Here is a 20,403-nt window from a genome sequence, read left to right on the forward strand (position 1 = left end):
TCTTTCCATCAGTTATTTGCCTCTGTCAAATTTCAAATATCAAACTTGGTAACAAAGAAGACACTGTTAACTCTGGCAATAATCAGTCACCTAGTAGGAGGTGGGAAGGGAACATTTAGAGCTGCATATCTGCTTAATGTTAATCTTTCTTTACAATACTGCAGCTTCAGCATAGCAAAGCAAACTAGACCAACAGACCCCCATAAAGACCCTTGCTCATTTTTTTTATATAACAGTTTCATCAAATACAACTGTCAAGTGGTGGGAAACCTGTACATCTCAAAAAAGAAAATTATAACAGAGGACAAAGAATTACAAATTATGGAAATTAACAGCACTGTACATTATACGTCAATAGTAAACAGATTGACCCTTAATTTTGCAACTTTGCATTGTGTCAGTGAGACTATGAAGCTTAACACTTACAACAATGACAAGAGGTGACATGTAATCAGAAAGCTCCTGATAGTAGTACCCACAGTAACATCCAGAGATAGAACAGAGAACAGTGGCTTTACACCAGTTATGAAGCAAATCAAAGTTGGGTGTAAGTGTCTGAAGATGACTAATTCAATTCTTATCAAAAACCATATCATGATAAGGAACTCACCCGATATGGGATAATTACTCTACTCAAGGAGAGGTAAGTACCACATAAATCTGGAGGAGTAAGTACCACATAAATCTGGAGGAGCTACTCAAGAAGTCAGTATATGCAGAGCTTAAACAGTGGACTCAATTTATTAAAGATTTAGCTACTCCCATGATTTGACTCACACAAGACAATGTTATTTACTATTTCTGCATTACAAATACTGATTGATCAGCAAAAAGTTTATTGTTCACATTTTACATATTATTAAGAAAACATGAGTAACAGAAAGACATATGAGAGGGAAACTGATCTTGCAACATTAAAACAAAACCATATTTGGTCATCTGCACCACTCAGTAACTAACTATATTCACACAATACCTAGTAACCCAAAATTAAGTGTGATTGAGAATAAGCTTCTGCAGAGGGTTGAAAAAATAAGAAAGACGATTTAAGGAAAGATAAATTATCTTCATATAAACAGGTAGGGGTAGAGTAGATCTGCGGGTCACTTAAGGAAAATTTAGCTATGAACTGCCAGTTAGTTTGTTCATTACTGTACTAGTTTCTGATTGGGTGGAAAGGAAGCATATGACAACTAATTAGAAATTGTGTGGAAAGGAAGCATGTGACAACTAACCAGAAATAAAAACTAACACAAAGAGTGGAAAAAACACTGATTTTTCTCTTCACACAAAGACCCTAGAGCACCTTCATTCTTGGATTTTCTTGGATTCTCTTACAAATCCAGCCTCATAAAAAACAGTGTCTGTCCATTTACATTATGAGTACATGAGGACATCCTCATGGAGCACACAGACTTAGTCTGGTATTTTATTACCTGTGACAAACTGCATTAAGCAGGCTAAGAACACTTATTTCACAAAACAGCTTATAGGTTGCCATCATTAATACAGCAAATTTGGTTCACATCACAGACCTGGGATTTGGCCTCAACTCCTTGAGGCTCTATGAGAATTCTGCATGCCTCCTTAACAACCTGAGATAGCTCAAACCCAAACCTAAGAAAAACTGCAAGGGAGTTTTATTCTGCTTCATTAATCCCTAGACAAGGAAGGTTCTCATTCTTTGACTGTAAGAAATTTAGGCTGTCAAGCCAAGCACTGGGGCACTTTTGGCCATTCAGTGGGAGTTTGAGTTGTTGGACAGCAGGATAAAGAAGCACATGATTCTAAAGGTGGACTGGGGGAAAACTCCACAGCTGCATTTATAAGTACATAATAGGCAGACATTGGACAGCAATAATAAAGAAAAGAAGTGGGAAGGGAGGTTAATAAGGGGCTAAAAAGTGGGTGCAACTAGGGTCTGAAAGTTTGCTGCAAACACTTTTAATAATGCCTACAGTGTGCCACTTGAGGAGCACTGACATCACTAACCTTTATTGGATAGCATGTTCCTAATCATCACAGTATAACCTCGAGCATAAAAACCTCTACCAAGACAGAGAGGTACAGTATAAGTCTTTTTACTAGAAGACCACAGAAAGGGCTGAGTGGGAGCCCCTTCTGCTGAAATGGAGAGGAGCTTATGTTGGCAGAGGTAGTCTACAAACTTGACAATCTACTGACAGCTACTCCAACTGGAGAGATAACTCTAATGACACTAACCTCAGATGATTGCCTCCTTTGCCTGGTAGATATCAGCCATAGATCTCCTAACTCTATTTGATATTTCCAATGAAATGCTGCAAGAAAAGTCTTTATCATATAAGGGATGCTGAGATGCTGTGAAGAACAAACTTCTCAGACTAGCACTAACTCAGCAGATGTGGCTGCCATAGCAACGCAAGCCACCAGGGCTGCCAAAGCAATGTAGGCCATCTCTGAAGATTTAGATAACAATCAGTTTGTGACCAGTGAAGAGACACCAGGGTCATTCTGAGACCAGGATTTACCAGCTATTGATTGATTGCTTAAGATCTGGCAGAAAGGTGGAAAACATAAATGTCAAGGTTGTCCCTAGGATGTTGGAAGGTATCTTCCAGTGAAGCCCAGGGTCTGGCAATGGTAAGCAGAACACCAGCAACTTCCTGTTTAGCATAAAAGTTACTCATCGGGGTTTCTGGAGAGAAAGAGAGAGAGTATCCACCCTTGATTGACACTGCAGTTCTGTCGTTACTCACAAACAAATCAGTGTCCCATCAACTATCATCTAACTACCAAGCAATACTCCACTTTCCAGCTTAAAGGAACAGGGAGTGCTGTACAATTGAATGTGGATGACCAGTGCTGCTTCAAACACCATGCAAGTGATCACAAGTGGGTATACCTGTAAGACACAAATTTCTCCATAGACAACAGGTGACCAAGATGGCCTGGCCACAGATGAGTTTGTTGTTCCTGTCAGAACAGGAACTATGCTGATACCTTCCTGAGTTTGTTATTTTAAATTTCCATGGTATGGGTTATCACCACAACCATGTAGATCAACATTCCCAGAAGATGCCACATGAGGCCAACCATAAAGGTACCATAACAGATGTATTCCAAGTGAATGGGCCAAAACCAACACCAGCAGGAATACTCCTGTGAACACCTGTGGGGCAATCAACAATCCCTAGCAAAGAGCTTTGAACTGCTAAGACTATCCCATTGCAGACAAAGCACAAGGCACTTCCATTAGTTCTGATGGAAGCGTATATGAAAATGGACATTCTTCAGATCTATTAAAAGCATGAAGTCATCCTCTCTGACAGAGTGATGACCAATCTCAAGCCAGCAGTTGAATATTCCACCAAAAAGAGGAAAAAAAGTGACAACTGTAGAAACCTGGAGAGTAGCTGCCTATGACTTCTAGCATGTCCTCTATCAATATCTGTATTACCACTGAAAAGGCATGAAGCTTAGACAATCCAGGAGAGTAAGAAAGATATAGGATCTGTCATAGAGAAAAAGGAAGGTGTCAGCCCTTTAAGAGAAGTCTTTAACCATCCTGAATGACACAGACTACCCAAAGCTCTGCCCTGTCACTGCCATATTGCTTAACGGTGTAACAGGTATTTCCCTACTCATGGCAGCAGGAGAGGAAGATTACATGCTACAGCATCCCCCTCCCAAATTCGCCTTGCCTCCTTTACAGAAAAAAACTCCCAGATGGAAGACTGAAAGGGCCAGGAGGACTTCTGACCCTCCTTTCCCAATGAAGATAAACCTGGAAACCTGATTGGGCTTTGTAAGAGATCTTGCCCATCTCAAAGCCTAATGTTGATGACATAGCCACTCCCAAAAACAATGGCTACAACAACACTTCTTACCCCATTTGCAGAGGGCAATTTTCTGGGTCCTCCTCCTACACTTCCACCAACCAAGAGACAAGGAGGACATGAGGAAAGGTGAGGAGGAGGAGGAAGACACAAAGGAAGAGGTGGAGGAGGGAGCACAGTGGCATTTCTTCAACCCCTACAACCACAGTCTCTCCACTGACCTTGCCCACAAAGAAGAGTCTTAGCAGGCATCCCCAAGGGGACCTGCCAGAGCACCTATGGCAGGAACAACAAAAAGGACAGTAACAACCGGAATGCACCAATGCAATGGGGTCCACTAAGATCAGCACAGGCAGGGAACTTTAATCAAAGCCAGGTGTTCAAAGGCATAAAGGAAGGCTTTCCCAGAATGCCAAGAGGCCACAGTGCCTCAAACAGCTCCTTCGTTTCATGAGAAAGCCTAGGAGTCAATATAGAAGATGCAGGAGAAGTGGTGACTGAAGCAAATCACTGGAGGTTGCAGGAACTGACATTACACTAGCAACATCACCAGCCAGGCAAGTCACTCCAAAACTGTCCGATCCATTTGTGCTTTCCTCAGGCCAAGCAAGGGGAGAATGGGAGGACATGTGACATCGTTTATTGTTTATTGAGTGCCCAACCACTCGTCACTCACGTCACTAATTAACTACCTTGTTACCAAGTTTAAAGGACTAGACCAGCTTTCACCTAAAGTACAGTATATCCACATACAAGACGAAGGTCTGTAATCTTGTAGGAACAAAATTAAGGTAATCAACTAGTAACAAAGTAAGTTAAAGGAGGTCCATGATCCTACCATTCAGGTAGGAAAAAAAGCCCTAAGTTAGTTTAAGCTCAGGTAAGAAACAATGCCCTGGGTTAGTTTAAGCTAGATTAGGATGTAATCTTTAAGTACCACTACCACACATGAACCACACTTTCTCAGAAATATCTTGTTTTGAGCATATTTTTCTCACTTGTGCAGGTGCTGTTCACTAACTTCTGGTTTGCTTCACCCAAAACACCCAGGTTTCCACCATGACACCCAAATTAATCCTAAAATATAGGGAAAGGGGAATACCTAAATTGAACAATTTGTCCCCACAATAAGAGGTACTATCAATAAATTAATCTTAATTATCATTATTATTATTATTATTATTCAGATAATGAACCCTATTCATATGATGCAAGCCCACAGGGGCCACTGACTTGAAATTCAAGCCTCCAGAGAATATGGTGTCATTACAAAGAAGTTACAGAAGGTAATAGGAAATAAGACAAAAGAGATGATTTATTAACAAAACAAAAAATGAATTACAAATTAATGAATAAATACATACATAAAAATGTAAGTAAATTGTATTTAGATAGTAATGCATTGTATCTTCACTTGAATTTTTGAAGTTCCAACTGCACAACATCCTCAGGAAGTCTGTTCCACTGTCCAACAGTGTGAGAGATAAAGGACCTCTGGAACTCAAGAGGTTCAACAGCGAGGCATATTTATTGCATACTGGTGCTGCTGTTCAGTAAATCTGGTTGCTCTCAGCAGAAAAAGGGGATCAGAGAGCAACTGTAAATGTGAAAGATCTCTGTTAAAATACAACTTGTGAAAAACTGACAAACAACAGACCACCCATCCATGGTGCAAGTCATTACTGCTAATGCAGTATTAGGAAACACAAACCTACCACCATGATCCACTCTATCTAAATGAGATAAATCTCTGGCAGAAGCACACATCCACACCAGAGAACAGTATTCTCGTACACAAAGGACAAATGACCTAAAACAGGTTGCAGTGATTTTATCAGTGTTACGTAAAATCCCTAAATTTCATGCAGCTTCTGCTGACACTTTCATTAGATGTTTCTCAAAAGTAAGATGTGAGTCAAAAGTTACACCCAGAATAGTTAAAGCTTCAGACTCATTCAGTAAAGTCCCATCCACCCAAAGGGGAAAGATGGAGAGGAGAAGATACACGATCTGCTAATCAACAGTGCTTTTGTTTTACTGGAGTTCAGCCTCATACCCCAGCAACTACACCATTCACTAATCCGGTCCATGTTCATGCGTAAAGCCTAACACATGAACCATATATTTTTTTGACCACTAATCTTGAATTTTAAGCAATTTTGGCCATTACTGTTGTTGCCAAACTTTCATTCTCCTCTTTCCCTTGCCCCTATTTCTGAGAAAGGAAGGAAGAGAGGGAACCAGCCACTCAACCATTCCTCTTTTAGCCTTATGTCTCCTTGGACAGGATGTTTTTTGTCCACAAAGAGCTTGGATGACTATGCAACCAGTTGAGTAGCCATCACCTACAGAGAAAGTATCTGGGACTTATGGGTAACTTCCCTCAGAGAGAGTGAAAAGTGATCTGGCATCTCCAGACACATGCCCTCACAACCTGTGAACCCAAAAAGTTCCTCAAAAATACTAGGGATGGTCAATACTCTGCTTCATAAGCTCTTGCCCAAATTGTATGCTGACCTCTTTGCCAGACAAGTCATAGGCCAATTCAATTGCATCATCAAGACAGAAAGAAAGGGTGTTCTAGACAGTCTTGAATGTGCACGTACTGACAAAGAGGCATCGGGACACTGGCCTATAAGGTTGGGTCCATCTTAGCAACATACAACTCGCAGAGGACACAAAAGCAGCGATTACAGTCCGTTAGTCCGAAGGCCCGATAGTCCGAAGGTCCGATAGTCGTAGGTCTAAGCCGGCATTCCGAGGCAAGCGCCCGCCACCCCCGCCTCCATGGATAATACGGCAAAATTGTAACCAGTAAACACCCCTAGGGTACGTTATGTTGGTATTTTTATGGGTGTTTACTGGTTACAATTTTGCCGTATTAGCTATGGAGGGGTGGGGGGCTGATTACAGTCCGTCGGACTATCGGGCCTTCTGACTTTCGGACCTTTGGACTATCGGACCTGCTGACTTTCGGACTATCAGACCTTCGGACTATCAGGCCTTCGGACTATAGGGCGGTCACCAAAGCAGCTCACGTGGATCAGCATCATCAATGTTCTGGAAGGGGGTGGGGGTGGGAGGGGAGGAATAGAAAAATTCTTGAATCTCTCACCATATATTTATGGGTTTTGAGTTTTCACCCAAAAACCTGGAACGAACAAGAACAGGAGTGATTCCCAACACACCGAGTACCAAACAATAAAGTAAAGGCCATGTAACTCGCCAACACACTTTGCCAACACTAAAACTACCAAAAAGACACATGAGGTCTCCCATAGGGGCTCATTTGGTGCCTGAGTTAGGACACAGAGGATGAGGGACACATCACACTCAGGCCATACACTGTATTTTACTTATACAGTATAAAAACATGGCCGTCTTAATAGCTTTTATTTTTCGTTTGTATGTGTTCCATCTCATTATTCTCCACTACTGTAATACTGTCGTCTTCTCCAGATTGATGAATAATGCTGAACCTTCCACTGCACAGAAGTCAAATCCTGTGACTCAATTTTGTTTTTGTTTTTGTGGAATACAAAAAAGTTTGGTTCATGAGTCCTTATGGACAGACAACATTTTAGGAAGTTAGTTTGTGAAAGTCTGGTTTTCAGAAGTTAACAGGTATCACTGGATTTGATATTCAGAAATAACAGGGTAACAATGATTTAGTATTCAGCAATTTGTAGTAATTGTAGCGTTGGGAAATCACAAATAAGTATTTATTTAGTAGTGATGCTTTAAAATATGGGCTCCCTAATGCATCTGTTTGTGATGGTCTAGTGTTGAAAATGCCTGTTTAATAATAAATGCACTACTACTGTATTACCATGAGGCAACCTGTAAAACTGAAAAAAAGAGACAGCGAATTATTGCTGAGTAAACTCTGAAAGTAGCAATATTGAATGGAACAGTGTTTTTGTTTGTAAGTGCATATACAGCATGTTTGTAGTTGTATGTCAATGTATAAATGTATATTTGTAATTAGAAAGAGAATGTGTCAAGCAAACCTTATCTCCTCTTGCTAAAAGTGGCCTGAGGAATAACAAAAACACCACACAGTGGCCAGTGTACCAAACACAGGCACGATTTGAGCCACATACTTCCTTGCACAATATGATTTTTTCACCTAACAACAGCATCCTAGGTAAGGTCAGGATGCATTCAAGTATTTTACTCTATAATTAACGGCATTCTTGGTCAGCATGAATTAAGGGGGAGGGGGGTCCAGGGTGGAGTAGCAGGTGAGGGCCCCACCCCACTTTTTGTTTTCCTAACCCAAAAATGTCAATTTACCATTGGGGTCCCCTGGTAACTCTTATAGATATGGGGAGTGCCATAAAAACAAATGGTATGCACAAATGATAATGGTTAAAATTGCCTAAGACATGAAATAAGAAGACAAGATGACAAATGTGTCATGTTGGTAAAATTTTACTTAAAACCATTATCAAATTTTGAATTTGAAAATATCATTTGCCAATGTTTTAATATATGCTTTGAATTCTGACACTTATTTCTTATGCTCTACAGTTTTGCATAATACCAGACCACTCCCATGAGCAACATGTTCAGTACCCGCCTCACTGGAATGAATGGTAAAACAGCAACGCCTAAACATGTTAGGGAGACTTAAGGTCACAGCATAAAAAATCTAGTATCAAATAATGGTTTAAAGTAAATTTATAAGTATTTGGTCAGCAATGAATCTTACACTTCACATCTCAATTACTCTCATGTCCTTAAGAATCTCTTTTACACTCCTTATGTCCTTAACAATCTCTTTTATACTCCTTATGTCCTTAACAATCTCTTTTACACTCCATATGTCCTTAACAATCTCTTTTACACTCCTTCTGTCCTTAACAACCTTTTATACTCCTTCTGTCCTTAACAATCTCTTTTACATGCCTTATGTCCTTAACAATCTCTCTACACTCCTTCTGTCCTTAACAATCTCTTTTACACTCCTTATGTCCTTAACAATCTCTTTTACACTCCTTATGTCCTTAACAATCTCTTTTACACTCCTTATGTCCTTAACAATCTTTTACACTCCTTATGTCCTTAACAATCTCTTTTACACTCCTTATGTCCTTAACAATCTCTTTTACACTCCTTATGTCCTTAACAATCTCTTTTACACTCCTTATGTCCTTAACAATCTCTTTTACACTCCTTATGTCCTTAACAATCTTTTACACTCCTTATGTCCTTAACAATCTCTTTTACACTCCTTATGTCCTTAACAATCTCTTCCACAACCATTTTCACCCGTACACTAACATTTTCCGGCCTTGCCTCATATTGGTGTGTTAGGTAACATATGTTACAAGGTCTAGCCTAGGCCTATTCCAGAAAGCAAAAGAAGCCAATATCAACTTACAATAGCCTAAGCCATATGGTTTGATGTAAGTGGGTAAAGGTTAAACATTAATTTACCCTTAATTTATAGATGGTATTTATACACCTGTTATCAGTGTTTACAGGACATGCACTGTCAGTCAAAAATTACCTGAATATTCGGCCTACCAGGCCTGCAGCTTTTAGTACTAACGTATCAATGTACCCAGTACGATAACCAGTAAAACTACAGAGGAACTCTGCACGGACTATTGCCTTGGAAATTGATTTCTCCTATACTTTTGGTGTTGCTGACGGAGGAGGTGGTGTTGTTTATTGTCGGTCAATTATTATTAACCATATATGTACCCAACATGGTTGAGGACCCTTTGGGAACGCGGGGTTTTGGGTGGGGGAAATCGTTGGGAGAAAGACCGGAGTTCCATGTTGTTAAGTATACCTTAGTTTAACCAGACCACTGAGCTGATTAACAGCTCTCCTAGGGCTGGCCCGAAGGATTAAATTTATTTTACGAGGCTAAGACCACCTGGTTACCTACAACTCATTGTGGAATCCGAACCACATTACATACAGAAATGAATTTCTATCACTAGAAATAAATTCCTCTAATTCTTCATTGGCTGGTCGGAGATTTGAACGCAGGGCCAGCAGAGTGCTAGCTGAGTACAGTACCCACCCTCCAATGAGGAACTGGAATGTTGTTATGGAATGGTTCTGTGAGGGCGCAAGTCATCAGGGAGCGATATGTTCAAGAAGGGATTGGCTAAGGAAACCTATTATAAAAGGAACTATACTAACATAACATACCCTAACCTAACCTAACCTAGCAGGCCGTGTTATTTAAGCACCCACCCCAGACCCCCCAGCGAAGGGAACTCCACTTTTTACCAAAAGCTTCCCTATAACACTGCGCATGCGCGATACCATTCCACGATGGCCAGCATACAATAACATATCAGTTCTGATGTTAATTACAGGTTAATTACAGTTGACCGACAAAAAATAACAGTAAATTGTTAATACGCAACTACAATACTATAGGAAGAGTCGGTAATTCTAAGCCGGCTGTCCGCAGTGAGCTAGACTATGGCATTTGACGTTTTCCTATGTTATTTTACTTGCTTTACAAGAATTTAAAGTAATATTTTGTCGGGTGGCTGTAACTAAACTGTAATTGACCTTTGAAGACTACACAACTTGAATTACCTAACGCGGGGTAGGTCTACGCCAGCATTCCGCGGGGAGCCCACCACCCCCCTCCATAGCTAATATGGCAAAATTGTAACCAGTAAACACCCTTACGGTACTTTAGGTTGGTATTTTTAGAGGTGTTTACTGGTTACAACTTTGCCGTATTAGCTATGGAGGGGGGTGGGGGGGCCTTGCCGTGGAATGCCGGCTTAGATCTACCCTGTCGGTAGTGTAGTCTTCAAAGGTCAATTACAGTTTAGTTACAGCCGGCCAACAAGATATTACTTTAAATTCTTGTGAAGCGTAACTGCCGAAAAAATATTACTTTAAATTCTTGTAAAGCGTAACTGCCGAAAAAATATTACTTTAAATTCTTGTAAAGCGTAACTGCCGAAAAAATATTACTTTAAATTCTTGTAAAGTGTAACTGCCGACAAAATATTACTTTAAATTCTTGTGAAGCGTAACTGCCAAAAAAATATTACTTTAAATTCTTGTAAAGTGTAACTGCCGACAAAATATTACTTTAAATTCTTGTAAAGCGTAACTGCCGACAAAATATTACTTTAAATTCTTGTAAAGTGTAACTGCCGAAAAAATATTACTTTAAATTCTTGTAAAGTGTAACTGCCGACAAAATATTACTTTAAATTCTTGTGAAGCGTAACTGCCAAAAAAATATTACTTTAAATTCTTGTAAAGTGTAACTGCCGACAAAATATTACTTTAAATTCTTGTAAAGCGTAACTGCCGACAAAATATTACTTTAAATTCTTGTAAAGTGTAACTGCCGACAAAATATTACTTTAAATTCTTGTAAAGCGTAACTGCCGACAAAATATTACTTTAAATTCTTGTAAAGTGTAACTGCCGACAAAATATTACTTTAAATTCTTGTAAAGTGTAACTGCCGACAAAATATTACTTTAAATTCTTGTAAAGTGTAACTGCCGACAAAATATTACTTTAAATTCTTGTAAAGCGTAACTGCCGACAAAATATTACTTTAAATTCTTGTAAAGTGTAACTGTCGACAAAACATTACTTTAAATTCTTGTAAAGCGTAACTGCCGACAAAATATTACTTTAAATTCCTGTAAAGCGTAACTGCCGACAAAATATTACTTTAAATTCTTGTAAAGCGTAACTGCCGACAAAATATTACTTTAAATTCCTGTAAAGCGTAACTGCCGACAAACTATTACTTTAAATTCTTATAAAGCGTAACTGCCGACAAAATATTACTTTAAATTCCTGTAAAGCGTAACTGCCGACAAAATATTACTTTAAATTCTTGTAAAGCGTAACTGCCGACAAAATATTAATTTAAATTCCTGTAAAGCAAGTAAAATAACATAGGAAAACATCAAATGCCATAGTCTAGCTCACCGCGGACGGCCGGCTTAGAATTACCGAAAAGCCAATCATTAAGGAAATACTCGACGCGGAGATAATTCTTAGTTCTGCCCATTAATTTCTCGTTAATTAATATATGGTATTTATATACACTGTTATTAAGTGTTCACAGGACCTGCACCGTCAGTCAAAAAATTACTTGAATATTCGGCCTACTGAGCCTGCTCCTAGGCCTATCATATAAATGTACCGAGTAAGATAATCTAGGGTAATCTAGGGTAGTCGGGATGAAATGCGGCATTTTTTATACCATTTTATTTACTTTCCTTTAAATTTTTATGGATTCATTCTACCGTACCCGTAATCACACCTAGGCCTAGGGACGATTACCTGACCTAGGCCTATCAATTCTCCTCAAGTTCCACGATAATACCCCAGGCGTCAACCTTATCGTAACAAGTCTTACATCTTATTCTACGTTAGTTTACTAAATTATAACGCTACAATCACTTTCTTAAACAGACAATTACATTAAAAAATCTTTTTTAGCCATGTTAGTTTGGTTACGGTACCCTAAGTCCTAGGCCTATAGCCTACGTAGCTTACCAAGCTCACAGCTTATCTTTGTTCTTAATTAAGGTTCTTATTCTACAAGTAACTTAAAGCGTACAGAAAAATAGATTAATTCGGGTTCACTTACGTGTCTGAGATGTCAAGACCGCTTTTTAACACAAAATAACTGAAGAGATGATAAAGATGTGTAAAAATAACCCTTGCTCACCTTGCCCGCTTTGTATATCGTAGACATTAGGACGTTAGTAATACTATTTATTTTTTCATTAAAACTAAGAGATAAGGTATTAGCTTACTATAACTTATGAATTAATTTATTAATATCTAAATTATTTGCTTATATTTCATCAACTACTTCTTTATATATTAAATATGCTTAACCTCACAATATTTCCCTAATGTCTGTTTCCATTATGCCGCTTATTTTAAAATAAGGAAATGTGTCATAAGGTATGTGTGGTCATGTATTTGAAGTAAAAAATGCAATTTTTGTTTTAAAAAACACAGCTATCCCGACATCATTTCATCAGGGGGGGGAAAAAAGAGGCAAACGCAATAACTGCAAAAAGTGGCAACAATTGCATCACCCCTCTGTCCCCAGGGTCCATCTTTGTTCTAGTACATTTATATGGTTGCCAGAAATCCTACCATTCGTAGTGAATATGGATCATTTTCCTTCTCTATCAAGTATCATTCAGAAGGTCCAGAGATCATTATTATTCATTATTTATTTTAATAACCACGGATCAGACAAAATGACTATGTCATCGTTCCCTACACCACCTCGGAAAACAAAACTTTCTTTTTTTATAAATAAAATACTAAGAGTGCACTGCTTGCATCCTCTGCAAGAAGGAATGATCCAATGAATAAGATGTGAATTTTCATTTCTCTTACAACTCGGATGCACTTGTCCAAATAAACTATCTTAGCATCAAGCAGTAAAACTTGTAATGTTTTATTTTATATGAATTGTCAGGTCAGATGACCTGCAACTGGAAGCGTTTGGTTCATCGTTATTGTTGCCATGCTTTGGATAATTTTTTTTTTTATTTGAAACCAGAAAATGCTTACCTATTAAATTTTTGGTTAGTTTTGGTCTAACTGTCGGTTATAGCTGTATTACGTAGAATCTAACGAGGACTTATTACCATCGTTATATTTCATTATTTTCCAGGGAATAATTTACTAGATTACGGTGCTGGTCAAAGTTTGAATTTAGATTCCAGATATTCTCAAAAGCTTCGTTCATGTTATTGCAAGTGGTGTTTTTTTTTTTCAAAATAAACGTCAGCTTCCTGTTGTTAGGGGAAAAAAGCGTTTAGCCTACAAGGTATGGTATATACTATTGGTTACCTATCCTTCACTTGAATATTTTACTCACATTATCTATAATTACAGGACCATTCAATAAGTAAGAAAATACTCTAATCATCTTTTTTATGATATTGGACCTATGCATTTCATGATTTTTTCCTGTTTGCTTGAACGATATTATTTGCACGTATTGATTTCCTACCGAACTTGTGTTAGTTATTATTTACCTCTTCCACACTTGTCTTGTCCATCAGTTTGTCACCTATTTTTAAATATCCATACAGAACGAACCTACAAGGCTATCATAGAATGTTCACATCAAGTAAGTGGAAAAAAAAGGTGGGAGACGAAAATGAAAAATAAAACAAACTACAGTAATAAAGACAGATGGAATATATAACATAAATAAACAGCAAAAAAAAAAATCAAGGTAATGGGCACACAACACTTTTGAATGATACTGCAATCCGTTAAATTCGAGAGAAAATGAATTGCATCATTCTCCACCCTAGGCCTAGCGGTTCGGCCATATTTCCCTTCCAGCCCGGAATCCTTCATCCTAAACCTACTGAGGTTCCTGAAGGATAACGGATGAAGATATCCAGATAACCATCAAGACTAAGGAATGCGATGAATACGACATTAGATTCGGAAGCAGTTATTGATTCAGCGTCATCGCCACCTGTGGAATCAACATCAAGCAACCATGTTACCACGGTCTAGAAAAACTGAGCATGTTTTATAAACCCTTTCTCTCTCTCTCTCTCTCTCTCTCTCTCTCTCTCTCTCTCTCTCTCTCTCTCTCTCGTGCTCACTGAGACACATCGCTGTCCACACCAGATTCCCAAGGTCTGTTGCAAATGCACTAACGATAGACTATGCCAGCATTAACAAAGGCAAGTCACAAGAAGAAGAAAGTGAAAATGAGACAATGAAGAATCCAAAAGCCATGAAAAATCAGACTTAACGGAGAGATACTTGACTTATCCTTTGATCCTTTGAAACTCTCCTAAGTTCAATTAAAGAAAATAGGACTTGAACAGAGACATGTTGTATTTTCACCACTCTACTTGAAAATCAAAAGACAGACGTATAGCAACCGTGACGATTACGTAAATTACCTGTCGACAGTAAAGTGTCATGAATACCAATTAATGTTTTACATTACGACAGTTAACATTTAACCATTGAATTAAAATTTCTATTAATAATAATTTACACATACGTAAGTTCATTAAGTTTACGCACACAAGCACAAAGTGTGTGTGTGTGTGTATATATATATATATATATATATATATATATATATATATATATATATATATAACAGAAGCAGTACATTCTCAAATGTGAATAAAAGAAAAGTGTAGTACTTGTGGTATAAGAAGGTAAAAGAATGAGTCAGTATTTTGAGATGGTTCGGTCGTGTGGAAAGAATGGAGAGTAACAGGGGAGGAAGGGGTGGAGGTACTGGAAACGAAGAGCCTCGGCATCCTAAGGGCAAGGGCAAGATAGAAGTGTGTTGCAATGTGTATGTAGAGTCATGTCCTCGATATGCTGCTGGTGAGTCTTCTGTGTAGGTACATGAAGCTGCCATTGTTGTAGAGGTTTTCTGCACTAGAGGTTCGTCTATGATTCACCAGTTGGGTGATTGTAACAGTGATCAAGAGAGAGAGAGAGATTTCGTACTTGACTCAAACCCGGAACTAGTGTCACTCTTCTTGCCACGATCTCGCACTCGTGACATATTAATTTCTCATTTTTATAAAACTCTGGTTTGATATCGAGATAATTAAACATTAATATATGCAAGTGTGACCCTTAATCGAAAGGTAATCTTCACTCACGCTCCAAATAGAAACTAATTTTCTCTTCATGGTGTGTGTACATGTGTGCTACTAGAGATTTTAAGAGAAAAACGTTGCATCACCGAACTCTGTCGAGACTTTTTATCATATCTTTGATTTCTTCTTCTTTTATTATACTTTTTCTTTATGAGAACGATTTTCGTCGACAGCGCCAAGTATAATTTTTTTCTTTCAAGAGGGTTGTGCGATTGGCGTCCAGGTGTCTGCCTGTTAAGCTGTTTATGCGTCTATCCTATGTTCGTTTACGCGCAAATGCCACCAGAAAGTTCGAAGCAGCTGTCAAATATATCTGAATATATGAGAATATTTCTGGCTGAGGTTTTAATTTTCTAGAAACACATGAGGAAGGAAAGTTTTAACCGTCCGAAGCTCTCCAGGATCAAAAATAGCAGTTAAAATATCGAAGTTTTTACGGTAAAAAAAAAAAAAAAATACCAGATGTTTAAACAGAGTACCCTGTTTAAAAGTTGGCGTAGCTAGGTGCCGACGGGACCGGCAAACCTCCTTTAGCAAAAACTACAGTGTACCACATGAGTTGCACTGACAGCATTAGCACCCCTATGGAGACTATACATGGACAGGGCTTTGGTGATATAAGAAGAAAAAAAATTTTAAATGCGCCGAAGTTTCTTCGGCGCAATCGAGTTTTCTGTACAGCGTATAATCAAGGCCACCGAAAATAGATCTATCTTTCGGTGGTCTCGGTATAATGCCGTATGAGCCGCGGCCCATGAAACTTTAACCACGGCCCGGCGGTGGCCTGGCCTATATCGTTGCCAGATGCACGATTATGGCTAACTTTAACCTTAAACAAAATAAAACCTACTAAGGCTAGATGGCTGCAATTTGGTATGTTTAATGATTGGAGGGTGGATGATCACCATCCCAATTTGCAGCCCTCTAGCCTCAGTAGTTTTTAAGATCTGAGGGAGGACAGAAAAAGTGCGGACGGATAGACAAAGCCGGCACAATAGTTTTCTTTTACAGAAAACTACAAAACGGTGTAAAGATAACAAATAATTGATAGCAAATGGAAATATAATGACTTGAACTCGGTAGTCACTTATCAGAGTCTGAATATTCTTGGAAACGAACAGCTACAACGGCTATTAAATCTAACCCAGGTATTAGATCCCAAAGCGTCATGAAATGAATATATCAAATGACTGAAAAAATCCGCAGGCACAGGTGTTGATTTAGATTGAAAAGCAAAATACAGGTGTTTACACTTTAGATTATAGTCTCGTACAGGCTATTCTAATTGACTGCAAATGTTTTAATGCGACGTTGATTTAACTGATAATCAAGATGTTCATGACGATACTAGACTGAGAAACACTCATGAAAATTTAAAATATATATATAGGCCTATATTTCTTCAGATCATCCCCACCCCCAAAAATAGAACTGAGCTCATATCATTAAAAACATCTGCTGCAAAGCTCATTAAACCATTCACAGATTCGCTCGTGAGTCTTGCTCGAGAAGTGGGATTGATTGCATACTCGCTTGCCCCTGCGTTCAACAAAGGAAAGATAGAAGAAGTAGACGAAGGGCTACAAAGAAAACCAGAAGAGGCGAATCACTGGTAAACAAACCAGGAACCACCAAAACTTGCTGCAACAGACTGGACAGATAAATTCAGCCCATTGAATATAATAGAAAACGTATCAAAGAAGCTGTTTTAACAATAACCCCTATATTAGCGATGCCTTATTGATGTCCATACCAGTTATTAGCGATGTGTTCAGTTTTATTCCGATAATTGCCATCTCTGTCAGTTCTGACATAGACTTATTTTAGACTTATGTTTGTCACGTACTGCTCTTTTTTTTTTTTTTTTTACAAATATGCCTAGTATCCGTTACGGATGTGTCATGAGCGCCTACGTTTGAATGCTATGGGTCGAATATGTGGAGTGATTTTACACTGTATATATTTCAGTAAATACTTCCTATGCACTACTACTTCTACTAATAATAATAATAATAATAAGAAGAAGAAGGAGATTTCAAAAATGAAGCAATTCTGGTAATATCTCCAATTTACAGACATTCATTCCATGAAAAAAAGTACCGGAGGTCAATGGTACATTTTTCCTTTTAGAATATTCACAGAAATTATGGTACCGGAAGAAGAGTGGCCCCATTGTGGAAAATTCAACTCTCTCAAAACTATTAAACAGGAGGAAATCCATCCACTTTAAATGACATCGGAAACTTGTTGCAACACATTAGCATAATGTTTGACGTGCTTGTAAAAGATAATAGCTGTATGATAATTAAATGAAAGGGCAAAAATCAAAATGATGACTTGTTTTTTCAATGGACCGATCTTTCAATGCGGTTGGCAGAGAGACCACCACTCCATGATATTGACATTCCATGGTCCGCACCCTTACAGTTCTTTGGTGCGCCATGGCGCAAAGCTTTCTTCTTCTTCTTTTCCGGCACTTGTCCGGTGGGAAGGCTACAGTAGCAGGTGGTGTTTTTGAAATTCATGCAGAGTCTGATTCAAAGAAAGATGAGTTGTGAAAATAAGGGAAAGTAAGTGTTATATATATACTGTGTGCGTGTGTGTGTGGTTATCACAATTACACACACATACATATACTGTGTGTGTGTGTAATTGTGATAACCACAATGCCCTCTTAACTTCTCGTATTCTCCACACATTTTGGATATGCTTGTCACTAAGAAGATATAGATTTAAATGCAAGCAATATGAAGTCATTCTGATGGGCCGGTAGGGGGAATTGAGCCTGTGTCCCGAGTAACCCGAACGAGGTCACGTTGCCGACCTGACCACATGACGTCATTCTGATTACTCAGGATGCGGGTTCGATTCCCTACTGGACGTCAGAATTACTTCATATTTCTTGCATTTATATCAGCCTTTGTAATGACAAGCTTATCCAAAAAGTGTGAAGAATTCGTACAGCTAAGAAGGTATTGTGGCTATCACAGTCACATGTACCGGGTAAAAAGTGACCAGTAGATTGTATTATAAGTATATGTGTGTGTGTGTGTGCACGCGCTCACCCACAGATGTACCACAGAGAAAAATCAAACTCTAGGTAAAATCCTGACCAGTCTCGCCTTTAGTTTTTAAAATATATTCCAGAGGACTGATGCAAGGAGGTAAAATTCTAAATCATGTATACGTGAGAGTGACTGAACAAATGAACACGCAGATGGTTACACACAGAAAATGTTCCCCCCTGACTGGGAAAGGGACAGAGGTCAGGGCTCCATTAACAAATCCTGTCTTTTCCTGAAGATGGATCAACTTTGTACATTCCTAGGATGATATTTACCTTCTTACAAAAGCTTTATTTTACAAGACTAGATTCTTTTATAATTTTTACAGCATATGGTATGAAAAAACCAGCATCTGTCAATCTGTCCAGCTGATGGCATGTTTGTTTTCACTTACATGAGTGAGAATTACAGCTGTTCTGTGCATGTCTTACACATTCTATGCTATTTTATTCCCTTTTCCAGCGATTTTCCAGTCTGACCTACGTACAGATCGTCACACGATTTCCATGGGATTTCATATACTTTTCCTCTGATACTGTAGGCCTATTAGTCAACCAACACCAAACGATTAGAAAGAAAAACTTTTAATCATAATTCGGTGCTACTGTGGTAGGCGGTCTACCTGCGTGTTTCTACACTGTTTCGCCATGTTTAGTACTAGCCCCTAGTGGACCAAATGTCCCTAAGCGCACTTCATCCTCGAGGGGCTAGTACTAAACACGGCGAAACACATTTGATCCCCTGGGTAGACCGCCTACTTACCCATAATTCTTGCTCTCCACAGGCATAGAGGACTCAAATATTCACTCACTGGGACAGTTCATGACGGAAACTTGTTTCGTGATGAAACTGGCATGGATTGTTCTGAGTGGATGGCTTCTGCTTTCGTGTGTGTATTTGTTCAGGTAAGGTGCACGAGCGCAGGCGCACATCCTACTATGACTTTAGGCTTAGTGACCAGTATTCCTTAGAATTTCCAAGAACGTAAACTAGTCGTTGTGTCAGTTTCTTAAAATTAAGGGAAAACTTTTCTTTTTAGTAAAGAAAAAATCAAGCTTGGGCTAAGACTGTCCTACGTACATCAGGATTAACTTACACCTAAATATCCTCAGTAAAGTTTGGTAATTTCAGTGACTTCTAGCCCGGAAATATCATTCATTTAAAGAACAAAGGTATTCGTTGCTATAGCAACTTATCCTGAAAACTTCAGTCTCCTTTTCCTTTCATACGCAACTCCTTTGCTTACTTATTTCTGCAGAGATTTATTTTAGCGATTATATTTTTTCATCATATCGTTTCTTTTCTATCTCATTTACTTGCCATTAAATTCGTTTTTCATATTCCCTCTCTCCCTGTTTTTTCCTCTCCTTTCTGCCAACACTTTTGTTCCACAGTTTTGGTTGCAAAGACTATGCACGCACATACATTCAAATGTATATATATTATACAATATACTGTATACATATATAATATATATAATTGGTTTATTCATTTATTTGGGTCCAATCTTTTAGAAGAGCACCATTTTACTTCAAAGTAGTTTGTTAGTCTGGAATCTGGATGTTTCAAAACAAATCATTGACTCTTCATTAGCGAATGAGTTCAGATATCAGAACAGAGATTGTTTATGCAAAGCAAAAGTTCAAGATTTATCCCATCAGAAGTAACAAACACTGGTCTATAAAAAAACTTTTTTTTTATCTTGGTGTGTCTTGATAACTCTTTAAGTAATTAATAAAGGCATGACTTACCATTTCTATAATCTATTCCTCCTCTAGTTTCAGTCAGCCCAGTGGATATGCAGAGCACGAGGAATCCTCAACAGATGGTAATTTATCATTTTTAAAACTGATGTGTTTGTGCATCAATTCTCTT

The 20,403-nt window shown here is 38.5% G+C and overlaps 1 protein-coding gene across 1 annotated transcript in view; it reads right to left on the reverse strand.

The window, feature by feature from the left end:
- Window positions 1-12,543, reverse strand: part of LOC136831219 (E3 ubiquitin-protein ligase RNF170-like) — a 44,468-nt gene extending 31,925 nt beyond the window's left edge. Inside the window, exon 1 of the mRNA XM_067091235.1 lies at window positions 12,430-12,543. The gene's annotated coding sequence lies outside the window, so the exon portion shown is untranslated. The remainder of the gene's footprint in view (window positions 1-12,429) is intronic.
- Between the last annotated feature and the right edge of the window lie 7,860 nt (window positions 12,544-20,403).

Source organism: Macrobrachium rosenbergii, chromosome 48, assembly GCF_040412425.1.
Source record: "Macrobrachium rosenbergii isolate ZJJX-2024 chromosome 48, ASM4041242v1, whole genome shotgun sequence".
NCBI classification, from domain to species: Eukaryota; Metazoa; Arthropoda; class Malacostraca; order Decapoda; family Palaemonidae; genus Macrobrachium; species Macrobrachium rosenbergii.